Here is a 10029-nt window from a genome sequence, read left to right as displayed (position 1 = left end):
TACCCCGCTACTTCTTTCATATTTCTTCACTGTGCCTTATAAGCTTAGTTTCTATAGGATATTCATGCATATCTGTAGATTCATATAATCCATATTTATGATGGCCAGTTTATAACCATAAGGCTAAAATAGAAGGGGGGAACCCCAATAAGAGGCTGGGATAGAATGAATGACCACTGGCTGAAAACTTATTTCCCGAGGGTGAAATCCTAACTGCACTTACCCGGGAGTAAGAGCCACTGCATTCAGCAGGACTTGCTTCTGAGTATATAGAATTGTGCTGGATGCTACTGCAATATTAGTGGTAGCAATTATTCTGAGATTATTCTCATCGTTTTACCTGGCATTCTTACATGTAATTACTTCTCCGTCCATTGACTTGGGAGTAAGCCCCATGGAATTCACAAGGACTTAGTTCTGAGTAGACATCATTAAGTATATACTGTTAGTCACTTTTTTGCATTCAATAGTCCATAGCAGGTGAGACAGTTAAATCAAAAGCCGTTCCTCTGTTGATATGAATCCACAATCCTATACCCACTTATTTGGGATTAACCCTGTTGAAGTCAACAGGGCTTACTTCTGAGTAGACATGCATAGGATTGTGCTGTAAATCAGCCACACTTTCATAAATCAATGGGACTTAGCTAGCTGTGACTAACTGATTTCAACAGAAGCAAGGTGTGGATAGCTTTCAGCACACACCAATACATGGTTCCATGTGCATTCACAGAATCATAGAATTGTAGAGTTAGAAGGGACGTAAGGGCCATCTAGTCCAACCCATAAGGCACATTCTTTCCTTAAAGAATTCTGGGCACTGCAGTTCCTGAAGTGTTGCTGGGACTGGCAACTGTGAGGAGTAAACTACCGTGCCCAGAATTCTTTGGGGGAAAGAATCTACTTGAAAGGTGTAGCATGCGCATGTAAAGCCCATTGAAGTGAAGAGCATGGCATGAAAGGGGGTTAACTCAGAAGTAAGTCCCCTTGTGTGACTTGCTTTTGTTTTTCTATGCTCTGCCGACCAGGACAGTCCAAGCTGTAAGGCGAAGCTCACGACAGCCTGCGCTGCTCACCAAAAAGCTGTTTCTCAGAAGGCTGCTTTACCATGAGTGCTGTGTCCCAGAGCATGCTGCAGTTGGGCCAATGTGCTCCCTTGTGCCCCAAAGAAAGAGCCAGGCTCACTGGGGAAATGGCGAGGTTCGTTCCGTGGTGGAGCTCTGCCCAGCATTGGTAGAGAGCGATGGCAAACTCCGTGTTCAGGTTCAGTGGTTCGTGGTGTCAGTATCAAAGCTGAGCTGCCCCTGCTCTGCCTCCAGGTCTTCAAGGATTATGTCATCTAAATGGAAAAGAAGAGAAGGTTGGAATCATAACTGTTTTAGGGACTTTCTTATATACCCTAAACATATCCTTGGAAATAGACATTACCTTCATGTTTCCTTTGTTCTTTCTTTCTCCTGCCATCTTCTTCCAGATCAGCCACTAAGGGGGCGGAAAGCACATATTGTGCACAAATCTTTTTTGAAAATTACTGGGTAAACAACAGGGAAACAAAGAGCCACATGGGATATGATTATCTAAACCTCAAAATAGGCCTCAGACAGAGACCTTTCCCAAGAAATCTTAGGGACTGGAAGCAGCATCTATACGCTGAAAGGTTTTACCTTCGTGGTCCTTTGGAAAAGGGGTCCGGAGGGGGGAGGATTCTGGGACAGGGCACACTTTATTTTTTCTCGCCATCCTTGAAATAGCTCTTCGCAGCCTGGAAAGCCTAGAAAAGAAAGAGAAATGGGCCTTACTGTTAGTACTCTCTCATGCCTCTAAGCTCAAGAGGAATTCACTACTCTCACAAAATGCAGATGCTGAGAGAAATCCTATTTACATGTCTATCTTCTTCCTGGAACAAACACGAAATGATCCAACCACAGGAGTTCACCAGGCCTTTTTGCACTCTGGTGACCAGTGAGCCAGCAGAGGGAGGTGTCACAATGGCTTCTGTAAATCTGGGGTTGTCCCTTGAAAATAGGGACACTTGGCAGGTGTCCTGATCTCCAGATGGGAGACCACCAGGGAACCCATGAGATGGTGCTTAGAATTATACAGGCAAAAGTATTACTTAAATAAATACATCTCTAGACACACTGTCCTTTTGGTCTTTTCTCGTGCAAGAATATTTCCCTAAGTCAGAAAGAGGCCTCCTGCTCATGAAAGTGCACCTTCGGGCCTGAGCCTCCTAAATAGCTCTACTTGGGAGTAAATTTTTCTGACCCCAGTGGAAATTGGTTCCTAGTGAGCATGCTTGGGATTGTGGTATGAGGAACAGGACACTGCTGTCAAGAAAGGGGAGAGCTAGCTTGACTCAAGTTTCCCACGTGTTGGGGGGCTTAAAGAACAATCCCATGCTTGTGTGGTACATCTAGAAAGATTTTTAAAATGTGTGTGGCACGGTGAGGTAGAAGAAGGGTTGTGTCATTCACACATCATTAAAAATGCCACACACACGATCCAGTAGACACCTCTGGAAGTTGCGCAGCAATGGCCGCCACATCTTGCTGGGCCACACAACTTGCAGCTGTCCCCACCATCATGGCCAACGGTCAGGGATGATGGGAGCTGTCCTCCACTAACATCTGGAGGGCATCCCATTGGTTACCCCCCAAGTATTAGGGTGTTCAAACCTTAATGTGTTAATTGTTTAAAAATCATAGCCTCCAACATTTATCTGATGACAATAGGGACGTCCCATTCCATAATGATAATTTTACTCTCTATACCCCACACATCTTACTGGGTTGCCCCAGCCACTCTGGACAGCTTCCACCAGATATATAAAGGTTTTAGTATGAGAGGAACAAAGTATAATACAGTGATACGTGTGTATGAGTGTACGTATGTGTTTTCTTTAAAGAGAGAGTGGTGGGATGGAGAAAGGGAGAGGGGAGAGAAAAAGAGAGAAGGAAGAGGAGAGATGGGAAGAAGAAAAAAGGGGTGGGGGAGGGAGAGGGAACTGTAGCAGTGGTATGGGGGAAAGTTTTGTTTTGAGGGGGAGAAAGGGCGCCCCCCTCAAAAACAGACTGAGAAACAGGCTAAAAAGGGGGTCCTATTTTAAAAAACAAAAAGGATAGAAAATGAGGATGAAAATTAAAAAGTGAGGCGAAAGGAAAAAATAAGGGAAAAGTAAATTAGAAGGAGTTGCGTGTCTGGGGTGGAGTGGCCTGTGCTGGTTCAGGGCTCTCTTCCGGGCACTGCCATTTTAATTTTTGAAAGAAAGGTTTAAGGTAGAAATAAAGATAAGATTTATTGTATAATTTTTTATTATTGTTATTATTTATTTAAAAAGGGAGTTAAGGAAAATACATATTGAGAAGAAGGAAATAAAATAAAAATAAAACAAAAGATTTTGGAAAGGAAAGAGGACAACAACAACAACAAACGTGCCCCTCCCCCTTTTTGGGGGGTGGAAAGTGTGTTTTAAGTAATATATGGATGTATTTTTAAAATGGTAGTAATAGTAATTTAGTAAAAGAGCTGAAGACTTAGGGAAGGGGGGGAAGGGTTGATTTTTTAAAGGGGGTTAAAATATATGAAAGGGGGGAAGTTTATGTACTAAATAATAGAAGATGAAGATGATAATAGTAATATAAAAATATTTTTAAAATAATAATATTTTTTTGGAAAAAATATAGTTTAAAAAGGAGGGGGAGGAAAAATAAATAAATAAACTCTATAGAAAAAAGCGAGGTCTTTTTCCAGCGGGGGTCCCTCTGGGCTCGGGTTGGGCCTGGGCTTGAAGGAGGTGAGGACAGGTGAGCCCACCTAGGCCCGAAGTCACCCCCCCTCAATAATCACCCCAGGCCTCAAAACTGTCCAAAATTCCTTTTGTCTTCTAAAAATCCACAGCTCAAGTTTTCCTCTGTTTTCTCACAAGATGCATAGGCAAACCGTTACTTTTATCACCACAGTGGTGCCCCGCAAGACGAACGCCTCGCAAGACGGAAAACCCGCTAGACGAAAGGGTTTTCCGTTTTGGAGGCGCTTCGCAAAACGAATTTCCCTATGGGCTTGCTTCGCAAGACGAAAATGTCTTGCGAGTTCCTGCGGGTTTTTTCCCCTTTCCCCCACCTTTTCCTAAGCCGCTAAGCCGGTTATCAGCTGATCCACTGATAAGCCGCTTAACAGCTGATCGCTAAAAGCCGCTAAACCGCTAATAGCGCTAATCCGCTAAGCTGTCAATGGGCTTGCTTCGCAAGACGAAAAAACCGCTATACGAAGAGCCTCACGGAACGGATTAATTTCGTCTTACGAGGCACCACTGTGCAAGAGAGCTTCAAAAAGGCTAATGAATAGACTCTGTCAGAGCAGGCCTGAGAACTGACTTTTATCTCATTCAGTTGCAACATCTTGGACATGCTGAACTGTTCTCATTCCCCTTTCCTGGGAAGGGTTCCAAGAGTCCACAATAGTCCCAAGAGAGCTTTCTGTACATGCCCAGGAACCTCAACATGGGGCAGGACTCCTGAGGGAGGAGAAAGGGGAGGGAACTAGAAGGGGAATATATACTCTGTGCACATGACTGTGAACTCGTGCATGTTTTTGTGAGTTATCACACTTGCTCCTTCTACCAGTTCATGGATGGTAGAAATAAAGCTTTTTCTCCGAAACTATTCCTTGAGTGTCTGTTGACTCCCACTTCCCTTTCCCGGGTGCAATATTTTTCCCACCCGAGGGCAAAGCCTCATAAGGCTACAGGCTCAGCCGTGTGTTTCCTCGCGGCCTCCTCCTGCCTCTCCTCCTTTCCCTTGGCATTGGCAGCGCAATGGCGGTGGCAGCAGGGCTAGGGCTTCTCTCCCCCTCCGCGCTCGCTCCTGGGTCCCACCGGCCCCAGATGGCCGGGCGTCTGTCTCCTCCTTCTCCCCTTCTCCTATCCCTCTGGAAGAGCGAGGTGGGGTGTCCCAGGCCTTGGAGCTCCGCTCGGCCGTTGGCTGGATGCCCTCGGCTCCGGCCTGGTGGGGTCGCTGGGGGGGGGTCTGGCGGCTCCCCGGTTGATACATTGGGTGCCCCCAGCCCCCATGCGGCGGCGGCGGTCCCGGCTGCTTGGAAGCCGGTCAGGCAGCACGAGCAATACTGGCCACCCTCGGGAGCTCTGCGATGCCCTGGTGTGCGCCATGTTGCTTCACCCACCATATATATAAAGGAAACAAAAAATGAAACTTTTAAAAAAACCATCCCTGTACAGGATTGCCTTCAGATGGCTCGGGGGTCAGATAACTCCATACCCTCTTACATTTCTTCAGTGAAACTAGGGACACCATAGGGAATGGTGGGACTTTGAAGGATCAAATCAGAAACCAGGACGGCTTCTCTCAATCAGGGACATCCCTGGAAAATAGGAACACTTGGAGGGTTTGAACAATGTGTATTGTTTCAGCTCTGTGTGAACCACCCAGAGAGGCTTTCACCCCTATCGTGTTTATCAATTAATAATAGCTGCAGAAAGGATTCAACGACTTAAGAGAGGGGGGCCTCCCATTTGGTGAAATGTCCTTTGGGCCTACTCCAACATAAGCCTTGCTTTCTTCTTAAGCCGTAAGTGGTAGCAGAAACTGCACAGAACAGCTGATGACTGTTGGGCGCAAGAGATCTGGCACCCCAGGTTGCCATCACCACTCATTTCTGCAGGTGAGGGTAAATGAAAGGCAAAATACTACAAAGAGCGCCCACAGCTCCAATGTTTTTGGAGCTGGTCCTTCGTTGCCCAGATTTCTCTTCACTATTCCCTACCTTGGACCCCTGACCGTTAGGTCCAGTCGCGGACGACACTGCGGTTGTGGCGCTGATCTCGCTTTATTGGCCGAGGGAGCCGGCGTACAGCTTCCGGGTCATGTGGCCAGCATGACTAAGCCGCTTCTGGCGAACCAGAGCAGCGCACAGAAACGCCGTTTACATTTCTGCCAGAGCGGTACCTATTGATCTACTTGCACTTTGACATGCTTTCAAACTGTTAGGTTGGCAGGAGCAGGGACCGAGCAACGGGAACTCACCCCGTCGCGGGGATTTGAACTGCCCACTTTCTGATCGGTAAGCCCTAGGCTCTGTGGTTTAACCCAGTGCCACCCACGTCCCCCTACCTTGGTAAGTACTGCTAAATGCCTCGTTATTTGCAAGGACTGTGGCAAAATAGGTCAGGAGGTCTTTTCCGCCTTTTTAAAGCTCAGTGAGGTCTGTCTCACACAAGCAAAAGGACAGAGGCAGGAAAATGCCCAGGTGGCAGCCTTCTTTGAGTCACACTTGTTCACGATTGCAATGGATTGCAATTTGGCGACACCAAAAAGGAAACCCACCAGGGCATAATAAATGCAAGTTGCATGGCCCCCCAACCAGGCATGGCTCCAGGTAGAAGCAATAGCCAGGGGATACATGCTGATGGCCATTCCAAGATACAGCCAGATTAATCGTCAGGAGCTCAGGTGACCTGAGATGGGAGGAGCGCTTCACAGTTACTGCCAGGACAGCTGAATTCCCCAGAAATGTCAGGATGCCTGAACGGAGGAGGAGGAAAGCAGTGGGATTTACAGGCATTCATAATCAGTCAACAAACCAGCGCGGTTCATCACCCTGCAAGATGCAAACATCATGACCCACAGCCAGTGAATACTCTATAACTCAAGGTTTAGAAGCCATAGCAGTCTTCCTTTTTTAACAAGAAGTAGGTATTTTATTCACAGGCCTTTCTCCACAATAGGTAATGTGTTACCCAAAGTAACATGAAACAGCTTGTGAATTTATATCAGTGGATTTGTGACTGAAGGACAGGTAAGGGTCAGAACAAAAGTGGATTCTGTTTCAGCCACAAATCAGTCACTTTCTAGCATCTAGTCTTGATACCTGTGGTATGCTTTCTTCAACGCTGTAGAGTTATTTTCTTGACATTGTAAAAGGTGAATTAAAAGGTGCATCCAAAGGAAAATGTTGGTGGGGTCGCCTGACATTCCCAAGATTAGCAATCCCTAGAGTAGTAAGACGTGGGGAGGGCGAGAAGGCTGTCCAGTCCTGACACCCTTGTTGGTGCAAACTCTGTGCTCAATAGCAGATTCTCAGAGAAGACAAAATGGGTGGAAGTGATCGTGAATATAGTTCCGGACACTCCCAAGCTTATGATTCCGTGGGTCTCAACGTTCAAGCTCTCTCCCTCCACCACCCCCAAACCTTGATAGCCATGGCTCAAGGTTTCATGGCCTCAGTAAAAACTATTAAGTAGCATCTGCACTCACCTGGTCAAATGCTTGATTTAGGCTGTAAACCAACACACCATTGCCTGAAAGTAAGTCACAATGAAGTCATCTAGCCTTACATTTCAGTAGATGTCTATAGGATTGCACTGCCAGTTTGTTGTCAGCTCTGGACACAAAGTTGTCCTGAGCACCTTGAAAGAAGGATTAAAAGAAAGGGTGGTGTCCAGAGAAGTAGTTCCACTAGCACTAGAACTTCTGTTTGTGTACAGAACAACCCTTTCTGCTTCTCTCCTTGTGCCTGCTCCACAGATCTGCTCCAGAGGGTGAACAACAGAAAATAATACAGAACCCTTTCTCTACCACTTACATGTGAAGAGAACATCTTGTTAAGGGCCACCCCAATCTCTCCCAAGTGGTGTGAGGTTCCAGGAGTCTCTGCCCTTATCCAGGGTTCATGTTTCCATTGGAAAAATGAGGCGCAGCGGAGTCTTTAAGATAATATGCTTTTACTTACACATATATTCACCTTAACCTTGATGAAGGGAGTGCAGAGGATGAATGTATTTTTTGCCAACCGTTCAGGGCAAAGTCTTCCCATTACAGCTTTCAAAAACTAGCTTATGACCACAATATCTAGTGATGGCTTCGATAGCTTAGGGGACCAACTGCAACCGCTGCAGATAAAAGTTTTCATATGACAGTTTCAGTCTCTGCACTCATTTCACAAGTCTGTGCCAACTCATCCAACAGAGATTCAGACACCGTGAGGAGAATGTGAGGGATCCATGTAGGATAGTGGCCCCTTTGCTCCTCTTCCCTCTGCTGTTGCACTAGTGGAGATAAACCATGGTTTGGCTTAATGTTACACCTGAATTGGCCTTGTAGTTTTTTCACTGCAAACAAACTGCAAGTTGTAACACAGCTCTCCAACTTCCATTCTTCCCAGCTCATTTATTGTGAGCTGCGTCTTCTTGCCAGGATTAGGAATGCTGATCCATCCCCATCCTTCCTTCCCCCCCTTTCTTTTCTTTTTTTCAAAGAACTAGCTTTAATATCAAAAGCATTGCAGGTGAGTTCAGGTGAGACTTTGCAAGTACACCATCTTCATTCCCCCCGCCCCACTTAATTTATTTATTATTAATGTTGCAATACATATATGAAATCTTTACATATTGATACATATACATTATATTCGTAAATTCACATTTTGACATTTCATTATGTACCAACATTTATCCATTTTTATTTCTTACTCTGTGTCTTCCCTCCCCCTGTACGTGACTTCCTTGTTATTATTTTGTAACTTTATTATTGAGATTGTGATTTTGTATCTTAATAATTAAACATTCAATCTTATTATCTGCTTAGCTTAGTTTAGCCTAACTTAACTTTGTGAAATCAGTCTATACATATCAATAAATTCTTGTTGGAGCATCTTTTGGTCATGTATTCTTTTACACATTTCCATTCCTGTTTGAGATTTTGATTAGATTGCATTCTAATTATTGCCGTCATTTTTGCTAATTCAGTCATTTCAAAAAAAAATATTTTGCCAATCTTTCAATGTTGGTACTTCTGATTTCCAATTTTTTGCAATCAATAATCTTACTGCAGCTGTTGCATATAAAAAGATTCTTTTCATGTCTTTTGGGATGTCATTTGTTATAATTCCTAAAAGGAATGTTTCCAGCTTCTTACCAATTGTTGTTTTAAAAAAAAATTTTTTCAGTTCCTCATGTATATTTCCTCAAAATTTCTTAATTTTATCACATCCCCACCATACATGATATAAGGATCCCTCTGATACCTTCTGGGACGCAGGTGGCGCTGTGGGTTAAAGCCTCAGCGCCTAGGGCTTGCCGATCGAAAGGTCGGTGGTTCGAATCCCTGCGGCAGGGTGCGCTCCTGCTGCTCGGTCCCAGCGCCTGCCAACCTAGCAGTTCGAAAGCACCTCCGGGTGCAAGTAGATAAATAGGGACCGCTTACCAGCGGGAAGGTAAACGGCGTTTCCGTGTGCGGCTCTGGCTCTGGCCAGAGCAGCGATGTCACGCTGGCCACGTGACCCGGAAGTGTCTCCGGACAGCACTGGCCCCTGGCCTCTTAAGTGAGATGGGCGCACAACCCCAGAGTCTGTCAAGACTGGCCCGTACGGGCAGGGGTACCTTTACCTTTACCTTTACCTGATACCTTACATCTTCAACACAGATTTGATGTTAGTTTATAAATATTTGCCAGTTTTACAGAGGTTAAGTACCACCTGTAAAACATCTTCATAATGTTTTCTTTGATAGTAATGCATGCAGTGAAATATCTGATTTCCAAAGTTTTTCCCAATGATCTAATGAAATCGTGTATCCAAAATCCTGTCCCCACTTGATCATTACTTCTTTTATTTGTTCATCTTTGAGTTCCCAGTCAAGTAATAGATTATACATTTTTGATAGATTTTGGGGGGGGAATTGTTCAAAAGTTCTATCTGGAATTTGGATTCTTGTTTTTGGAAAGCTATTTTATTTTCAGAGTTAAATTTGTCATATAATTGATAATATTGTAGCCAGGTGGTACAAAACTGTTTAAGTTCTTCATATGGTTTCAATTGTAATTGGCCTTGCTCTTCCCTTAAAAGTTGTTTGTAAGTTACCCCTAGTTTTTCCATATTTTTTCTTTTTTATTGAAATCATTTCAAGTGGAGCTGCCCACCAGGATTTTTTTAGTTCTAGTAACCTATGATGTTTCCTCCACACTTTAATAAGAGAATTCCTAATTATGTGGTTCATAAATCCTTGATGTACCTTTG

The 10029-nt window shown here is 44.6% G+C and overlaps 1 protein-coding gene across 1 annotated transcript in view; it reads right to left on the bottom strand.

Annotated features, from left to right (window-relative positions):
• The window catches only part of LOC307212654 (uncharacterized protein), a 64152-nt gene continuing 54123 nt past the window's right edge, over positions 1-10029 (bottom strand). Inside the window, exon 4 of the transcript XR_013837056.1 lies at positions 1-1428. The gene's annotated coding sequence lies outside the window, so the exon portion shown is untranslated. The remainder of the gene's footprint in view (positions 1429-10029) is intronic.

This window comes from Podarcis cretensis, assembly GCF_951804945.1.
Source record: "Podarcis cretensis genome assembly, chromosome: 3".
Classification (NCBI taxonomy): Eukaryota; Metazoa; Chordata; class Lepidosauria; order Squamata; family Lacertidae; genus Podarcis; species Podarcis cretensis.
The sequence above is the reverse complement of the archived record's forward strand: the minus strand, read 5'-3'. Positions and strand labels throughout refer to the sequence as shown.